Genomic DNA, 4545 nt, shown 5'->3' with positions numbered 1-4545 from the left:
AAGAACCCATTTAGCATAAACAAACTTAAAAAGTCCAGCTAGATAAGAGTTTTTAAATGTGTAAAATAAACATACCACTGTGGACATTTAAAAAAAAAGTTGCTAAAGTGCTCTTAGTAATAAAAAGGAGGTTTTACATTTTTGTCCTCTTGACAGTAACTTAGAATATAAAGGATTTCAGTTACTTTACGATACAATTTGACACATGGGAGATAATCTTCACCTTTCAAATGCAATTAACACTTTCTGAGTGAGCACTGCAGAGTGTGAAATGGGATTTAGTAAAACAAATGAGATTTTTTTTAATACCTAAAGAGCTATTGAATTAAGAATAAACTCAATACTGATCTCATTATGTGTGCTTCAGCTGAATCTTCAGCTTTCCATATAGACGCAAGAACCTTGACCAAATGCAGCAGTATTTCAAAATCAAGACTCAGTCAAACTAGTACTAGCCATGCAGAGGTAGTATTCACTTACTTTCCCTACTGGTTTGCAAATGTGAGCGCGCCCTTCCACGCATGCAAACGGCCTTCCGTGCATGTGCTTTGATCACAGATGTGGCTTGCATGCATGTCTGTGGCTTAAAAGTGTGCCTAAATAGGACAGCACAGAGCTGGGGCAGGTGGGCGATTTCTACTACCAGTTCCGGTGAACCGGTCCGAACCGGCTGAATACCACCTTTGTAGCAATGGCAGCAAAAAGTCACTGCTTCTGAGTGATGACTAAGAAGGAATGCATGGAGTTTTAGGGCTAGGTTTACCAGATTTCCAGCAAAAGAAGGACGTGCCTTTTTGTCCTCATGCACTTTATGTGGCAGAGCCTTAAAATGAAACATTGTCTGACTTTTGGAGTATTTAACAAACTATCTCTTCCTAAGCACCTTTTCTCTGAGGTTCAGCACTTCTTTAAAATGTTAAGACAACTTAACAAGCTGCACCTGAAGTTGACAAGACCTTAATCAGTTACACCCTAAGGCCTTTGCCTCCTAACCAGCATATGGCTTGCAGCTGTGAGTGCCGTAGGCAAAAAGCAGTTGCTAGTACATTCCTCTCAATGTGTATTCCCTATTGTGTGTCTGTTTAGTCACTTGTAAATCCTTCCACTCCAATGAATGTAAATACAAATATTAAGCAGTGTGTCCTCCTTGTCCTTGGAATTAATGTGAAGAAATGAAATTGCCAGCTGTAATTTGCTTTGAGATAGGGCATTAATTTCTGCACAAATTTCTGTACAAATTTCTTCTATAAATATGTCCATGTATGGATCACAAGGATACTTAAATTGGAATACTTACCATATTAGTGAAATTATGTATCAAACCATTTAGCTTAATATACATTATGGCTTATTTTGTTTGGAAATGTATACAATAAGTTAAAATGTTAAAAAATAAACAGTCCTGTTTTTAGGAAGTCAGTCTAGTGCTGTGTCCAGATCATGATGAGTAAGTTTTCCATTTGAATTTCCACTGGACAAACTGCACCTGAAATCTTACTTTTCCTCCTTTTTGCTACATTTGAGAAAAGCTAGAGCAGTGTTTCTCCACATTAGCAGCTTTAAGATGAATGGCGGTTTCTGAGTTAGTTATCGCTTCTCGGCCTTTTGGCTAAGATCAAGTGTAGTATCTGAGTTAGCATACACATGTTTAAAGTTGCCAAGATTGAAAAGACATGACATAAAGTTTATCTAAAAGAAGAATATGGACCTTTTACACTAAACAGTTTTAAAAGTTCAGTAGAGGACTAATGGTAGAACAGATTATCTTGAAAGTAATAAGTTCTTCTTGGAAATACTTAATAAGAACTTTAATATACTACTGGTGTGCTGCAGTAAGCAATGAATGGGATCAGTTGCAAGATCAGTTCTATCACTAGATACAATGGTCCATTAGATTCAGGAAACAGATGCTGAAGGAGATGAAGTCAATAGCAGCATCCTTAATTTTATCTTATTACAGAACTTGCTCTTTGCCAGTGAAAACATCCTATTTATTAAGATGGTGGTGATGGAACAAATAATCCCATCACTAGAAGTCAGCTGTCAGTCCAGTCACCTTCTGTAAAGGAGAAGAGGCATTACCTTATTCTGCCTAACTGAATAAATACTTGCATTTGTGATTGTGTATCTGATCTCACCAACAAACATCTGAGCTGTGGAAGGGATTCATAGAAAAGAAGTTTTGTCTACTTAGTCCAGGGATGTCAAACTCAGGTCATCATGGCAGTATCACATGACACATTGGGACTTTTTCCCCTTCACTAAACTGGGTGTAGGAGTGGCCAGTGCGTGACGCATCTGAGCCATGGGCCGGGAGCTTGACAGCCCTGACTTAGTTAAATCTCATCTTTCAGTTTTAATACTCTGCTAAAGCAACACTTTTAATTAACATTCCGATTTAGAAGAATGAGCATTAAGGAGTGGAAAAATTTCAAATGTAGATTGGTTCTGCAAAATGTGCACAGACTCAATCTTAACTCTGTTCCCATTAAGGCTAACAGGCACTTGTCATGAGGAATGTTGCTACATAAATACTATAAAAATAATAAATAGGCTGTTAATCTTTGACTGATGTCAACCTCATACTGGAGTCACTGGAGAAGATTGAGGGCAGAAGAAGAAGGGGACGACAGAGAATGAGGTGGCTGGATGGAATCACCAAAGGAGTTGGCGTGAGCTTAAATGGATGCCAGAGGATGGTAGAGGACAGGAAGGCCTGGAAGAACATTGTCCATGGGGTCACAATAGGTCAGACACAACTTTGTAACTAACAGCAACTTCTTAAATGCATTTAACTTCTCTAACTTGCACATTTCAGTATGTAGGTTTAAAAAAAAAAGATTATGGTGGTAAAAGCACCAAGTACACTGTAATAGATTTACCAGACTTACTGTGATTGCAATTTCCTTTCCCTACGTATATCAGTGCCTGTACACCTTAAGACTAACAATATAATTCTTTTTTATAATTTTACAATCTTTAGACAAATACATACAGCGTTGACATAACCTTTCCTTTATTATAGCACTGTATCGTTCATAGCTGCACAAATAGCTTTCGATTACATTTCCCCCCATTTTGGTGCACACTGAGGAAAAGTGTTGTACTTTGAATACTTGATATGTGCAAAATAAAATCCTTTAGATCAGGATAACTCTTTAATTGTTTTGAGATTTCAAATGTTAAACTTCTCATTTAAAGGACTAATTTAAGAAATGCTGATTCTCTCAACATGACACTTTGATGAAAATACACAGAATTTGCCTTTGAACTCAGTGTATCTCCACAGGAACCTCACAAATATTAAAAGGAATATATTCATAGATATAGGAGATCTCTTGTTTATTGCAATGGTTTCTTTCTTCATCAGGCAACTATTGCACCAGCATGAGAAGAGATTGTTCCCCTTAAATTATGGGATTTATACAAAAGCTAGATGAGTAAGGGCCTTCATTTGGATTCAAAAAGATGACTTCTTGCATTAGGAATTGTGGTATTATCTGTTAGACAAGATTAAAAGTGGTCTTTTTGAAAAGAATGTTATTGTTAAGACGGCATAGCTGATTTTTAAATCACAATTCATTAATTCTTTGGCTTGCTTATTGTGATTTAGAACAAGAGAGAAAAAGGGGTTGCCTAAAATGGCTAACAATATTATCTCATCTGCCACATGATGTAATAACCTTACTATTGAACTAAAATGGATGAACATTCATGATTCACTTTCAAGATTTGAATATAATTCAAATTGCATGCTTTTAAAAACCCGTCAAAAGGTAGGGGGAAAGTATCACATGTTTATGACATAAAAGACATTATTAATCCCACTGATTTGCCTTCTAAGTCAGCCTTCCAATCAACTCGGCTGACAGTTGGCCTTAAGCCATTATAGTTTTGAGCTTAGTGGCAGAGATTGGAAACACCAATTCAAATTTGACTTAAGTAGCTGGACATGGTTCAGAATAGAGCTCATTTCTTAAGAGGCAATGGTTTCCTTCAATTTATCTTTAAGAAATAACTCTGAGGCAGACATTGTACATCTCAGCAAGGTAAGATGCTGACATTTCATTTCCTCTCAAAAATTCCAATTTAAGTTTTTTGTGTTCTCTTACTTATGCATCACTTTTTGAAAATCTACCTATATATATTAAATTTCAGCTGGAGAATGTTCTTGTTTGTAAGACCATTTAGGTCCTTCCTGGGATATGTTTCAGCCAGAGAAGTATCTATTCTTTTCACAAATCCATGTAAAATTCACAATGAATTAATACACATTAGACAATTCTATTTCTCCAAAGCATTTGTAGAGAAGGCTTTTGTTGGTAAGGTTTTGGGGAATCTTCCTTGTAATAAAGTTGATGGGAACATAGCTGTCATATTTTCAAGTGTCTTTTGTTTTTAGGGCTCTGCTGTTCCAAATGCACTAACTTTGGTTTGGTATTCAGTGCCATTCAAGATTTCAAAGCCTATTTTTTTCCTGGTGAAAATTGGATGACAGAAGCATATTCATGTTGAGCCCATAACCCTTCAGTCTCTGGTAGGCAT

At 36.5% G+C, this 4545-nt stretch overlaps 1 pseudogene; it reads left to right on the top strand.

Moving 5' to 3' along the window:
- Window positions 1-1589: 1589 nt before the first annotated feature.
- Window positions 1590-1713, top strand: LOC116506899 (annotated as a pseudogene).
- The last annotated feature ends 2832 nt before the right edge of the window (window positions 1714-4545 follow it).

Source organism: Thamnophis elegans, chromosome 3, assembly GCF_009769535.1.
Source record: "Thamnophis elegans isolate rThaEle1 chromosome 3, rThaEle1.pri, whole genome shotgun sequence".
In the NCBI taxonomy this organism is placed as follows: domain Eukaryota; kingdom Metazoa; phylum Chordata; class Lepidosauria; order Squamata; family Colubridae; genus Thamnophis; species Thamnophis elegans.
The sequence above is the reverse complement of the archived record's forward strand: the minus strand, read 5'-3'. Positions and strand labels throughout refer to the sequence as shown.